General features: G+C 50.5%; 2 pseudogenes; both read left to right on the forward strand.

The window, feature by feature from the left end:
- The first annotated feature begins 1,372 nt into the window (after nucleotides 1–1,372).
- Nucleotides 1,373–2,001, forward strand: LOC144151513 (uncharacterized; annotated as a pseudogene).
- Nucleotides 2,002–8,410: 6,409 nt separating this feature from the next.
- Nucleotides 8,411–9,145, forward strand: LOC144151819 (uncharacterized; annotated as a pseudogene).
- The last annotated feature ends 6,318 nt before the right edge of the window (nucleotides 9,146–15,463 follow it).

Genomic DNA, 15,463 nt, shown 5'->3' on the forward strand with positions numbered 1-15,463 from the left:
GAAAACGTCCATCCGCGCGCGCGCACTTCGAGCACCGAGCCGAGCGCGTATCTAGGAACACGATCAGACGCCAGCGTCAACTTGCAGGCGCGCAAGAAGAACGCGGAGAGATCGGGGGCTCAGGTACAAAAGGTTAACTTCTATCACATGTGCGTCAGCTTCCCCAGCGCCGCAGGCCAGCCCCGCCCACGGAGCGAAACCATCGGCCGCTCGCAAAGTAGCCGAAACGAGGGGAGAGGGAAAAAAGAAAAATCCACATCGCATGAAGTGGAGCACATATGGGTAGAGACGTCACGGTGCTGCGTCCAAGGAGGTTAAAAAATTGCAATTTTTTTGCTTAGGGGGTGTGGTCGGCCTGGGCCCCTACGGCATATGGTTTGGGAATACGCCTCCCGGAAAGGGGTGCGGCGCGCGGCGTTTTGTTCGGCGGCCTTCGATATGTCACAGGCCGGGGACTTTCGTCATTTTCCCCGCAACGTAGACGCTTCCATTTCCGGTCTGGTGCCACAAAAAAGCAGGCATGGTGGCCTGCTCGCAAGCAAGCGCTCAGGCTGGTAGGGCGTTTTTGGAGCAATAAACGTTTGTTGTCGAGTGGGCTCGTTGAAAGTGGAATATTTAGTTCGTCCCTCAAACTCCGCGCGCACTCAAAACAAAAGAAACACCAAAAGCATGCGGACAGGTTCAGACATAGAAGAGGTTTCTACACAGCGCCGACGACGGCTGATCGTCACAGGAAATGCCAGAATTTAGCCGCGAAGTTGACCGGCGACAGCCAATAGGACAGCCAGGGCAGCCATGGCCCGATGGACGTAGCAGAGGCCATGCCAGGGGTGCATAATGAGGAGAATTGAAGGGAGAGCGGTTGGTTTTTCCGCGTCTTTCATGGCGATTTGCGCGCTTACCGCTTCACGTGCACGTGTAATATTTGGCTCGGGGGGTTCCTGCAAGTCTAATCTAAACGTCGCGCAGGTTTACTTGCACTGCACGAAGATTGTTGCAGGGTCCCTTTAAACGCATCGGCTCAGGTGTTCCCCAGGGGAGCATTCTAGGACCACTTCTCTTCTGCATATACGTCAACGACCTTCCAAACGCTTTGTGTCACCCAAAAGCTTCGCTTGTCTGCTATGGAGAAGACACAACTGTAGAGGTCGCCACGCTTCAGCCATTTAGTTAGGCTACCACTAGAGTGTGGCGCCACCTATTTTGTATATATTCTGCCCCGAATACAGTGTGGGACTTCTTTTGTCAGCTGAGCAGCTGTCGTGCGCATCGGCTCTTACTGCGGGCCGGGGCCGCTCGTGCTCCCGCACGCTCACGCGACATGGTGTCAGAAGTGGCCGCGTAACGCCCCTCATCGCGGACTCACCCCGACCGCACGACAATGGCCCTCAAGGACGGAGCGCCGCCTACAATGTTCAGCCTCAACCTCCAGCCGCCCGCACCGTTCGACTTCACGAACCCCGGAACCTGGCCAGCATGGCTCAGCCGCTGCGAGGACTACGCCGTTGTTTCGGGCCTGACTCAAGCGTCCGGCGACATGCAGGTACGCTCGTTGTTGTACTGCATGGGGCCGGAGGCCCGTCCAGTGCTCGAGACGTTCTCGCTCAACGCCGCATCACTCGCCTCATTTCAAGCGGTTGCCACTCGCTTCACCGACCACTTTGTGCACCCGGCGAACGAACTCTACAAGTCGTCGCGTTTTCACCGACGCGTTCAGTTGCCTGACGAAAGCATAGACGCCTACTACGCCGAACTGTGTAAAATGGTAAAGCCGTGCAACTATCCGTCAGCTGAGGTGGAGCAAAGGCTGGTGCGCGATAGATTCGTCGTCGGCCTCCGCGACTCGCCCCTTTCGGACCAGCTTTGCCGCAACGCGAAGTTGACGCTCAAAGAAGCATGGATGCAGGCCCGTCAGTCAGAAGACACCGACAAAGAAAAAATGTTGCCCCAAAACCACGCAGAGCACTCCCGCGAGCTACCCCTCTACGGCGTACGCGATAACAAGTTCGCCTCTCGCCGCCGCAACTACGATAAGCCGCCTTCGCCCCCGCGGAAGGGAGAGCGCTCCCGCCAGCCGTCAACATGTGAATTCTGCGGCCGCGCGCCACATCCACGTTCGAACTGCCCTGCACGAAATTCCGCCTGCAACTTCTGCAGAAAGAAAGGGCACTTTGCTGAGGTGTGCCGCGCTAGGAAGGCAAAACACAAGCTCGGTTCTATTCACCTACACGCTGTCGGGACGCCCGCCGCGGCAAAGTTCGTCGACGTCACCGTTGACAACTACACAGCGCAGTTCAAAGTCGATTCCGGAGCCGAGGTGTCCGCCGTTCCGAACGACTTCCCTGCGTTGCCAGCTGAGCTCGACCAAGTCAACACCCTGCTTACCGGACCCGGCGGTCAGCCGCTGCGTGTGCTAGAGTCGTACATGGCAAGACTTCTCAGCGCTTGTACGTGATCCAGTCTCTCACTGTACCTCTTCTGGCACTGCCGGCGCTTCAAGCCCTTGAAGTTGTAAAATTTCTCGACGAACTCCAGACCCCTAAAGCAACATTGCGCGTGGAGCTCTTCCAAGGATTGGGCACCCTGAAGGACGAGTACACTATCCTCCTTAGCCATGATGCCGCACCCTTCTTCCTAAGCGCGCCTCGCATGATTCGCATCCCGCTGCTCGAGGTCGTGCTCCACGAGCTTGACAAACTGGAGGAAGGAGGCGTGATTCGCAGGGTCGACAATCCAACGCCGTGGTGCTCTGGTCTCGTCGTAGTCCGGAAAGCCGATGGTTCCTACCGGTTATCCGTTGACTTGACTCAGCTGAACAGGGTTGTCCTTCGTGAACGCCACATTCTACCAACTGTAGAGCAAGTCCTTGGCCTCCTTCGCGACGCAACAGTTTTCTCAAAGCTGGATGCAACAGCCAGCTTCCACCAGGTTAAACTCTCTGCAGACTCCCAAGAGCTCACAACCTTCATCACCCCATTTTTTGTCCGATACTGCTTCTGCCGGCTCCCCTTTGGCATCACCTCCGCGCCGAAGTACTTCCAAAAACAGATGGCCAGGATCCTGGAAGGCCAGGAAGGAGTCGCCAATATGTTAGACGACATTCTGGCCTTTGGGCGCACCCGCAAGGAGCACGATGCCAGACTGAGCCAGGTGCTGTTTCGCCTTGCAAAGGCAGGCATCACATTGAACCAAGACAAGTGTCGTTTTGGTGTCTCCGAAGTCTCCTTCCTAGGAGTCATCGTTTCAGCACAAGGCATCAAGCCACATCCAGACAAGGTCGAAGCAGTCAAAGCCATGGAGGCTCCAACCGACATCGCAGGTGTGCGACGACTGCTCGGAATGGTCAACCATCTTGCCCGGTTTTTGCCTTGCATCTCGGATGTCACAGCTCCCATCAGAGCACTTCTAAGCAAGTCTGTGAGTTGGGTGAGTGTCACGAGTCAAGGGAAATCCCCGCAAGGACGACGAAGGAAGAAGAGAAGGAAGAAAAGAGATCGAGGCAGGGGCGGAAGAAGAGACCCAACTCACGAAGAGCGAAGCCTGGGGTGACGCGACCCAACACACCGACGTCGCCACACAAGCCTGGGCGGGAGCGGGCCGACGGCGCTTCGGCTCCGGTCTCCCGACGTTCTGCCAACCCACGTCTTGGCGGCTCCAGCGGCGACGGGCGCGCGTCTGCGGTCAGCGACATCGTATCGTCGTCCTGTGCTACGACGGCCCCCATAACGGTGACGCTATCGAACCGAGTCGCACTACACCAGTACCCAGCATCGTGGTGACAGAACGCGTACATCAGCTCTTCATGGCCATGCGGCGACTTCCATCCCGTCGTAACCCATGACTTGAGTAAGCACTGCATTTTGTAGAACATCTTCCTAGGACTATATGACGACGTAAAGGAGAGTCATCTAAGGACATTGTATATATTGCGTTGGCGAGAGTGTGATAGTTTGTCAATACGTGTGGGTTTCTTTTCTCTGGTTTTCTTCCGACGGAAGTTTGGCGTGTGATAAATATCATTTCCCAAACATGTCCGGGCTTCCCATGTCCTTCTTCTTTGCCGGTCAGGACGCGTGACATAATATTTGGCGAGCCTGCCAGGATACTGGCGCAATAACTGCCAGGACTGGCCCAGTCACGCGTCTCGCCTGCTTAGAAGAATGGATTGGGAAAAAGTGCTATCGTTAGTTCAAACGCTCGGGTTGAACAAAGAGCAGGCATTTCGAATAATTGAAGAAGAGAGTCAGAAAGAGAAGGAAAAGTTTGAGGGAGAAAAAAGAGAATTGGAAAAACAGATACAACAGACAGAGTCACAGCTGCGTCTTGTGGAGAGTAGCGTCAGAAAAGCAGAGAGTATTGAACCCGCCGCACGTAAGATGAAATGCACGCGCACTGCAGAAAGCGATAATGTGGAGAGTAAGACAGATGGAAAAGATACAAACGTCTCGTGGCAGACCGAGGAGGAAGAAGTAGCGTTCAAAGTGCGACACGGGAAACGTGGTGCGTGTGGCACGGCGGAAGGCAAGCCACAAGAAGATGGGCGCATCGAGAGGGTGCCAGCCGAGGACAGTTTGCTGTCCACAGATGCTTTTGGCGGTTCCTATAAAGACAGAGAGGTCCTCGCACAGCGAGTGAAGACAGACAAGGTCTTTTCTGAAATGAGTACTTGTGGTAGCAAGACTACGTTGAAGTGCGGAGTTCCTCCTCATATGGAGAAAGCAGCCAGTACGGAGGCTAGGGTTGCTTCTGAAAAGGGCATGGAAAATATTGGCCTTGTTACGGCAATCACAGATGCTGAGCCATTCGCCGAGCTTGCAAATCAACTAGGACCGCACTCTAAAGATGAAGGGTCTACTGTCGATACAGAGACGCGAAGGAAGGACTTGTACAGGGATGTCATGCACGAGCTAGTAGCCGCTGGCGAATATGTTTGGCGAGGCCCACATAAGCAGTCTCGGGCGACCACCAGAAAGCAACAACATGCATCCTCAAGAAAGAGCTCGGAGCAACGAGAATGGGAGAGCTGGACACGTAGACAAGTTCTGGAGCGCCAGTGTAGTACTCTCGCGAATGACCGGCAAACTGGAAAACTGCACAAGCTATCCCACACAACCAGGCGGACATCTAAACGACTCACCACAATGCGACGCAGCAAAAGCAGGTTCGAAATTGAGCAACAGCAAGGTCGGCCACGTCAAGGGAAATCAGTTGCGTCACAAGCCGAAAGAACTGTCCAGACAATTCCGCGTGATCGCAAAAAGGGGATGATCAGATTGTGTCGGTACCTTAAGATACCGTCGAGAGAAACTCATGTGACAGCTGTGGAAAAGGTCGAACGACAGCTTTTTGGAGAAACCGAAGCGGTTGCCTAGAGAAGGATGTTAAATGGGCTCGCTGGAAGAAGGTAAAAAAGAAATAATCGGCTTAAAGACCTGACGGCAACCACGGACTTGATACGGTGACAAATAGGACTCATACAGATGGAGGGCAATTTCATTGTGTGTAAAGGTTAAGTCGGAATTGTAGTTGCACGACGAAAAACCCCGCCGCGTATATGTATTCAGAGGTGTGTAGTTGTGAATTGTAGTATAGTTAGAGAAATGTTTGATTTGGGGATCTGCTGTGTGCGGACAATGAGTAACGTGGTGTTAGAGACGGTTATGGTTGTGCAATTGGTGAAGAGTGTGTGAACAGAACGGGTATGGTGCGCGGTCAGCAGTGAAGTGTACGGTGATGAACTGAGAGCGAACAATGGGTGACGACTGTGGGGAACAATGAGTGCATGATAGTGAACAATGGCAGCGTGAACAATGTGATGGTGAACAATAAGTGCGCCAAGAGTGAACAGCGGTTCTGGACTTGAGGTCAATCCTTGCCTTCCTGAGGGAGGTTGGGAAGACGTTTTTAGGGAAAAAACTCTTGAAGAGGGGGGTAGTGTCATGAATCAAGGTTAATCCCCTGAATGACGCCCAATGAAGAAGATGGAAGAAAGGAAGAGGAGGAGAAAGAGGCAGCTGCGGGAGGAAGACCCCGGGGTTCGGAAACAGCCAGGGGAGCCGCGACCCAAGCTACCGACGTCGCCACACTAGCCTGGGCGGGAGCGGGCCGACGACGCTTCGGCTCCGATCTCCCGACGTCCCGCCAACCCACGTCTTGGCGGCTCCAGCGGTGACGGGCGCGTGTCTGCGGTCAGCATCGTATCGTCGTCCTGTGCTACGACGGTCCCGATAACGGCAAGGTCCTCTGGAGTACCAGCCTCTTCACGCTAGCTACCCAACATCGCGACGACGGCACGCGGGTACCAGCTCTTCGTGGCTGCTTACGTCAACCACCAGATCCATAAGTCAACACCCCCGAAATATGTAAGCCTCACCTGGTGCAGCGTTCCGGGACATAGTTGTGGCTGTTAGGGAGAGGTGTCTTAGGACATTCTGTATATTTCATCGTCGACAGTTCGATAGCTTTATCTCGTGTATGGTTTTAATAACTCGGTTTTGTTTGCTTCGACCTTTGCAGTGTCATAAATGTCTTTTGTTAACCTGGCCTTGTTTCCCATTTCCTTCTTCTCTGCCTGTCGAGACGCGTGACATTAATAACGCGTGACATTAATCCTGGCAGGCTCGCCAAATATTAATGTCACGCGTCTCGATAGGCAGAGAAGAAGGAAATGGGAAACAAGGCCAGGTTAACAAAAGACATTTATGACACTGCAAATATCGAAGCAAACAAAACCGAGTTAATAAAACCATACACGAGATAAAGCTATCGAACTGTCGACGATGAAATATACAGAATGTCCTAAGACACCTCTCCCTAACAGCCACAACTATGTCCCGGAACGCTGCACCAGGTGAGGCTTACATATTTCGGGGGTGTTGACTTATGGATCTGGTGGTTGACGTAAGCAGCCACGAAGAGCTGGTACCCGCGTGCCGTCGTCGCGATGTTGGGTAGCTAGCGTGAAGAGGCTGGTACTCCAGAGGACCTTGCCGTTATCGGGACCGTCGTAGCACAGGACGACGATACGATGCTGACCGCAGACACGCGCCCGTCGCCGCTGGAGCCGCCAAGACGTGGGTTGGCGGAACGTCGGGAGATCGGAGCCGAAGCGTCGTCGGCCCGCTCCCGCCCAGGCTAGTGTGGCGACGTCGGTAGCTTGGGTCGCGGCTCCCCTGGCTGTTTCCGAACCCCGGGGTCTTCCTCCCGCAGCTGCGCTCTTTCTCCTCCTCTTCCTTTCTTCATCTTCTTCATTGGGCGTCATTCCGGGGATTAACCTTGATTCATGACAGTGTGGCAGCATGAACAAAATGCTGCATTCGAGAAAATCAAGGAACTCCTGACGTCAGACCGTTGCATGGCCAAGCACCATCCGTCATACGCCACCACAGTTTCGGCTGACGCAAGCTCGTTTGGACTCGGCGCGGTCTTGCTGCAGACCCAGCCCTCTGGAGAGCGCCGCCCAGTTGCGTTTGCTTCGAGGTCAATGACCGAGACAGAGCAGCGTTACAGCCAGACAGAAAGGGAAGCGTTGGCAACGACATGGGCTATCCAACGGTTTGACGAATTCGTCCGCGGCAGCACCTTTGATGTCGAGACAGATCACCTAGCACTCGTTTCACTCTTCGGCAAGATGGAGCTGGACATGCTGCCGCCTCGCATACAGAGGCTCCAGTTAAAGACCATGCGATACCAGTTCCGGATGCTGCACGTACCAGGAAAGCTGCTAGCTACGGCAGATACGTTGTCACGCATAACCCAAAATGCGTCCCTCCCCCTGGACACCGTGGAATTGTTTGCAGCTCAAGTGGTGAGCGGCATGTCAGGAGCCTTGCCACTAAGCCCACAGGACGTGCGACGGGCACAAGAGTCAGATGGCGAGTGCAGAGCCCTCACCTCCTTCTGCCAGAATGTTTGGCCACAGAAGTACAAGCTGCAACTGCACCTCTCCCAGTATGCCTCAGCAGCAGATGAGCTCTCTGTCTGTGACGGTGTTCTACTGAAAGGCGCCAGGATATTTATCCCACATTCCCTTCGGCCGGCTGTCTTGACGCTGTTACACGAAGGACACCAAGGCATTAATAAGACGAAAGCTCTTGCTCAAGAGTCCATTTGGTGGCCTGGCATTTCGGCAGACATTACCTATCTGGTAACCAACTGCGAACAGTGTGCTTCCACTCGGGTGAACCTTGCAGAACCCCTGATCTCCACGGTCCTACCTGGACGACCATGGGAACTTGTCGGAATGGACCTGTTCCACCTCCACAGCCAGACATTTATCTTGGTGGTGGACTACCACTCCAGGTACCCAAAAGTCGTAACCTTTATTAGCACAACGGCTCAGGCAGTCATTGACGTCCTCAAAAGCATGTTTGTCCGCCATGGGATTCCGCGAGAGGTCAGATCGGACAACGGTCCACCGTTCTCTTCAGACGAGTTTGCAGCTTTTGCAGCGTTTGCGGCATCTCACGGCTTTGACCACGTCACCTGCAGCCCGCACTATGCACAATCGATCGGAGAGGCGGAGAGAATGGTCAGGACCATCAAGGAGTTGTTCCGCAAAGCAGCAGATCCTCATCTGGCCTTGCTCAGCTACCGGGACACCCCAGGAGTCGATGGCTTCAGCCCGGCCCAACTCTTGATGGGACGACAACTCCGAACCAAAGTTCCGAAATAGGACTCCCTGTTATGTCCTCACTGGCCGTTGAGGAAAGGCGTGAGGAGCAAAGACGCAGCCTACAAGCGGAAACAGAACGCTGACTTTAACAGGCATCACGGAGCTCGAGATCTGCCATTGCTCCGAACAGGCCAGTGTGTCTGGGTGCGACCAGACCAGGTCAAAGCTACTGTGCTGAGCCCAGCACGACGGCCACGAAGCTGTGTCGTGGAAATGGAGCAGGGTGGCGTCCTATAACCCAACCGGCGTCACCTAGTGCCTTTTGCACCTCCTGCGCCACGGGTGGAACCACCGCCGTCTGAGGAGCAAGAGCCACAGCGGCCACTTCCCCTTCCGGAACCCCGGCCTGCTACCGCAGTGCAACCACCACCCGGTTCCCTTGGACTGCCCCCTGCAGACAGTGACCACAGTGGTGCGACGCGGACACGTAGTGGCCGCCGTGTTGTGCCTCCGGACCGCCTGAACTTGTGACGTGCAGTGTCTGGCGTCCTCCCTCTTGCGTCTGGTCCTCAAGGGGGGAGATGTAGAGGTCGCCACCCTTCAGCCATTTAGTTAGGGTGCCACTAGCGTGTGGCGCCACTTATTTTGTATATATTCTGCCCCGAATAAAGTGTGGGACTTCTTTTGTCAGCTGAACAGCTGTCGTGCGCATCGGCTCTTACTGCGGGCCGGGGCCGCTCGTGCTCCCGCACGCTCACGCGACAACCTTGTTAATAACTGGTCCGACAACTGAGGATGTACAGGAAACTAGTAGTGATATTCTTTCCCGTCTTGCAAGCTGGGCCAGGCAAAATTCTCTACTAATAAATACAGATAAAACAAAGGGTATTCTTTTTAGGCAAAAAAACAAAAATGTTTCACCACTAACAATTACTATCCATACAAACAACATAGAATTAGTAACAACTATGAAGGTGTTGGGAGTCCACTTCCATTGCAACTTATCCTTGGATCAACATATCAACGAAGTGCATCGAAAATTTGTGCAGAACTGTGGGCGTAATTAACAGAAATCGATATACACTTCCGGAACGCATTAAACTTTTGTTCTATAATTCCCTTATCTTGCCGCACTTCTCCTACTCCCATTTAGTATGGGGTACCACACACAATCAAATATGACCAGGTTATTGATCCTACAGAAAAAGGCCTTAAGAATTATTGCAAATGTCCCCTATCACTACCACACAAAAGAGCTTTTCACTCAATTCCGTGTCGTTAATGTACTAAGTCTTTACAACTTCAGATTTTAAACTCCACTCGTGTATCTGTTAAAAGCCGCAACTCATTCTTTAGTGACATATCCCAGTCGAAAAACACAACAGGAATTTCTGTCGCACTACAGAAATTTCTGTCGCACGACAGAAATTTCTGTCACACGACAGGAATTTCTGTTGGGACTACAGGATGGTCTGCCGTGCGACAGGAAGTTCTGTAGTACAACTACAGAAAATCTGTCGTACGACAGGCATTTCTGTCGCACGACAGGAATTTATGTTGGGACTACAGGGTGGCCTGTCGTGCGACAGAAATTTCTGTAGTACAACACCAGAAAATCTGTCGTAAGACAGGCATTTCTGTCGCACAACAGGAATTTCTGTTGGGAATGCAGGATGGTCTGTTGTGAGGCAGGGATCTCTGCAGAATGATGACAGAATGTCTGTCGTACGACAGACATTTATGTAGTACAACAGACATATCTATCATGCGACCGACATTCTGCAGTCCCCACTACAAAAACCTTTGTAATAGAACTACAAAATTTCTGTCGCATGAGACATGTCTGTTGTACTACAGTTATTGTGCAACACCCTGTAGGCACTACACAAACTTCTGCTGGCCCATAGACTGTCCTTCAGCCACTACATTCAGCATTCCGTAATTACTATTATCTGCCATGCCACAGATCATTTTGTAGTCCCTGCAGATTTTTATAGTGTGAAACAGAAGTTTAGATCCATTGCGAAAGTGTCACATGACAGACCGTTCAGTATTGCTACAAAATCTCTTGCTTACCCTGTCGGAAAACCCCGCGTTTTCCGGCATTAGGAGAGTGATGGAATAGCCCGGAAAGAACGGAATACACAGGAAAACGCCGCGCTGAACGACAGCAACGCGGGGAGGTTGCTGGAGAGCATCGAATAACATGGGGACATTGCCTTTGGGGACAGGGCTTCAGCCAATGCGAAGGGGATAGCACGAACGGGATAGTACGGGATGATGTGGTACCGCTGCTTGGCTGGACACGGGAATGCCGCGCGCCAGTTAATGGGTGGACTGGTTGTATTCCAGCGCCGCGATCGACGCAGATGCTCCGAAACTTGGTGTTTGCGGCCCGTGCGGTGCCGCAAGATCCCACTTTTTTAGTGTGCGCTGCACGGAAACAATGCTGTGTGCGAGTGACGGTCATCTCGTTCAATTGCATTGCAAGCGCCTGTTGTAATGAACGTGTGTTGCATTGCGGCCATTAGCACTCCGGCCGTGTTGGAAAAAACCTTCGCTACTAATGTTGGAGCATCTAAGCGTAGCCCCATAATATAACAAAATGGATACATAGAGAACTTCGGAAATTCCTTGCATATCAAACATTGCATTATCAAAACATTATCAAACATTGCATTATCAAACATTATCAAACATTGCATATATTGTACTGCGGACAATGTTTGATAAAAGAATCAGGCAACAAGGGTAGCCCCTCGGCAAAACGGACGCATAAAAAACAAGCAAGATGTGCTTTTTGAAGACGTGGTGTAATAATTGCAGTGCACATTCTGACATGTATTTCTGGGTGTCTTTGAGAGCCCCATTGTTTCAATCTGTGTGCTGTTGTTTTATTTTTTAGCGAGCAATTTGTTTATTTTAACGCGAAACATGTGTCCATTCAAGCCGAAATAGTTAAAATAGGATTTTAAAAACAGCCAACCAGTTGCCGTTACCTGTGTGAAAAAAAAAAAAAAAAGAAACGGCGCCAGTGAACTCGCTGCATTACCGAGATGTGTTAAAATAATAAATGTAGAAAGAAAGAAAACGCGCGCCTTCCCTCTAGCCCGGCCCTTCGGAAGAAGTTCGGGGAAGCATCGTCACCACTGAAGGCATGTCGAGGCGCGACAGAACTCGCGGGACGGGGAGACCACAATACGAAGAATCGAGAGGGGTGAGGACGGGTCGCGAAACAACTTCTCGTGATCGGCCGGTTCCCTCCTTACCCTTCCTTTGTTCCCTCCTGCTTTGTTCCCTCCTGCTTTTCGTCTCCCGGTCAAAATTTGCGGCGGCTGCGTGGCCCAGTGCCTCGTTCACATTTCACATCGGCGCTTTGCCTAGTTGAAGTTAGGCTTAATTTTTTTTGTAAAAACGTGCATCTTATGTCTCCGCGGAGTGTCAGCAGCAACATTTGAAGCTTCGGAAGCTGTGGTAAAAGCAAGATCAGTGGCCCGGATTTCAAGCATCTCGATGTGAGGACTCCTCCAGCGACGACTAACCGGGGTGCTTGGGATAATTGGCACTTTAATGTGAGTGAATGCGACGAATCTCGCAGGCAGCGTGATTTGGAATACGTGCAATGTGCTTCGAGAATCGACTGAACTTGCAACGATCCCTGCGTGACTTCGGCAGGTATCGTCCGCGCGTACTCTTCAAGATAGCGCAGCACCATAGAGACGTGCGCTTTTCGCCACACGCCTTGCTGTGCGAATGCAACGGAACAAGGTTCACAAAGGCAAGCATTCCAGCTAAAGAATGACTTTCAATTTTAATTTTCTCCCGTTCTCTCACGTTTTGCAGTGTCAAAGAAATATTTGTTCACTTGGTTTTAATGGCCCTAACTAATATAAGGAACGAATTTTTGAACGGTTATTGTCGATGCTCGTTTAATATTTTTTTTCTACAGGGAGATTAAATTTGCTTTTATGAACAGGTTGAGCGTCATTGATGGGACGCGATTTGGCCCTACTTGCGAAGCACGGCCAAATCAGCTGAAAAGTGCCCAAATGAGTCTGGATAAATTTTGTAGCGCTACTGAGGTTTTCCTGAAGGAATGACTTCTGTATTTCTTGTTAACAGCTACGCGGGTTTGCAATTACACGGCTATTAAAGAAAAAAGGCCGAGCGCGAGCATCGGCTGCGCTATTCGCTGGAGACGGCGTGGTCTCGGGCGTGTTCCAGCGTTACGTTCCAGCGGCTGCTGGATCCACGAGTTTCCGCGTCCGGCGTGTCCAGGTTCCCGTGAATTTGCAGCAGGCGCTGTTGCACATGACGTGCGGATGAAAGCTGTTTTGTACTAAAAGAAATTATAGTTCTGACCGTTTCCAAGTCAGCACGATCATGTAGCATACAAATAACGCGCCATATTTTGTTTTTATATTTGGCAATGAAATAAAAATTATTTGTTTGGTGTCCCAGCAACATAAGAGGGCAGTAAAAGCCTCTCCATGACAAAAAGTGAAGCCACGGTAGTGCCCAGGAACAGTGTTGTAAAAAGAGGAAAATAAAATGGATAAGCACCGCAAACTGCTTTTTTTTCGGACTGTGATCAGGCATGTGCAGTCCAACGTTACTAGATTCTAGTAACGTTGGTGCAGTCTGCGTAAAATCGAACTTTTGTATTGCATGCGTGAATGTACCACTAGTTGCATTGCTTAAATGCCTTTTGGTACAGCTTTCTGAAATCAGTTATTCACTGAAAACAATTTCAAGCTTGTACCAGAAAGGCAAGAATGACCCTAAATGCTTATGTTTGTTGGTCATATTTTTATTGAAATTGTTATGCATATCCTGCATACTTCAGGTACTTAATAGAAAAAACATCACGGGAAGTAAATTTCTTATGCCAAACAAGTTGAAATTGGAGACATGACAGGATTTACTACGAAAACAGACATGACAGGATTTACTACAGACTACAGAACAGGATTTACTACAGACTACAAGGCAGGATTTACGACAGACTACAGGACAGGATTTACGACAGACTACAGGACAGGATTCACTACAGACTACAGGACAGGATTTACTACAGGCTACAGGACAGGATTTACTACAGACTACAGGACAGGGTTTACTACAGACTACAGGATGTCCCATTCCCTCACAGGATCATTCTGTCGTATTTTTCTGTTGTGTTTTTCGACTGGGATCTAAGCTAAGAAAAAACGCTGTGACGTACCAAACGCGTTTTCCGTCCTTATGGTACACGCCGACACCCCGCAACAATTACAGTCTCCAGTCAGTAACGTATAACCTCCCGGTGTTGCTAAATAGATACGACACCATTTCCAATGATATATACCGCTTTTCCCCGAAAAAAACTAAAAACACTCTTTCTTTCCTGAAAAAGCCTTGTGTGTCAGTTTTTCTCTTTTTGTGAGAAATTAGCAAATGTATAAAGTACCTATTGGTCACTGTTTTCCGATTTCTTATGTATACAGCCTTTGTTCAAAAAAAAATTGATTCCACTTGTTAAAAAAAAAGTTATTGTATATAGTGCTTCTTATACCCATATTATAGCAATTGTATACTTATTACCATTCCCGTTTCCGCTAAGTATATGGCCATGACTGTGATTTGATTTGATTATTATGTCTTGCTTTTATTTCTCGTGTGTGTGTGTGTGTGTGTGTGTGTGTGTGTGTGTGTGTGTGTGTGTGTGTGTGGGTGTGCGTGCGTGCGTAAGTGTGTGTGTGTGTGTGGGGGGGGGTGTGTGCGTGCGTGCGTAAGTGTGTGTGTGTGTGTGTGTGCGTGTGCGCGTGTGTGTGTGCGTGTGTGTGTGCGTGTGCGTGTGCGCGCGCGTGTGTGTGTGTCTTTTTTACCTCGGTTAATCCACAAGATGTGTAATGAAATAATATCGCATACGGTCGCGATATCTGCTGTTGCCGGAAACCGGGGCAGCCGCCTCGTCAAGCCGCTTGTAACAGTGGCTTTTTGCGGTTGTGCCCTCCTTTTGTAGAAGAAAGGAAAATAAACAATTTGATTTGATTTGATTTGATTTGAAGCGAGAACAAGAATATTTTAGGTTTGCGCTGGCAAATACGCCCTTAAGAGTTCCAAGTAAAAGCAAGTGCACACAAGAAGGCCGGAATCAGTTTACCACCTGAGGCGAAATTATCCCGAGATAACTCTACGAAGTCATTGCAGCGACAATTTTAGAAGGGCAATATACTACAGGATAGGACGAGAGAGCTGAAGAGATAAAGAGAAACAAACAGGCAGCCAAACTCTCGCCTAAAGTAAACCGTGGGATGTTTAAAACCATTCGTAAGGGCTATAACTGAACGTCACAGCAACAACAAATCTGGGAGGCAGCTTCTAAGGGTGATCATACTAACTGGAAATAAGTACAAATAAACACGACGCGCCTCATAAAAACTCTCTAGTCGACGGCAGCTCTGAAATAGGCAAGCTTTCATGCTTTACACCATAGCATATTCTCTACGAGCCGACACTATTATATTGGTCAAACGGAGCGTTGACTCATTGCTACTCTAAGCAAACAGTGCAAATTCCTAAATAAATTACTCTCCAGCCATCTGCCGATACACTGTGCCCAACAAAGTCATGCTTCGGCCTCAAGGAATACGACGATATTTAACAAACGTGGTGGTCCCGGTGCGGATGTGAAGGGAGCTATTTATGTGAAAAACAAAGCAACAACGTCTGTCAGCGAGCCTTCCCTTCCGGTACTTGACGAAGAGATTGCCAGTCGGGATTAGCGTGTTCTTTTGCGCAATTCAGCGCCGGCGTAGTTGGTACATCGTGTTGATTTTGTGATTTTCGTTTGATGTAAGTGAACGT

Source organism: Haemaphysalis longicornis, unplaced genomic scaffold (genome assembly GCF_048455015.1).
Source record: "Haemaphysalis longicornis isolate Haplotype H1 unplaced genomic scaffold, Haemaphysalis longicornis Haplotype H1 scaffold_9, whole genome shotgun sequence".
NCBI classification, from domain to species: domain Eukaryota; kingdom Metazoa; phylum Arthropoda; class Arachnida; order Ixodida; family Ixodidae; genus Haemaphysalis; species Haemaphysalis longicornis.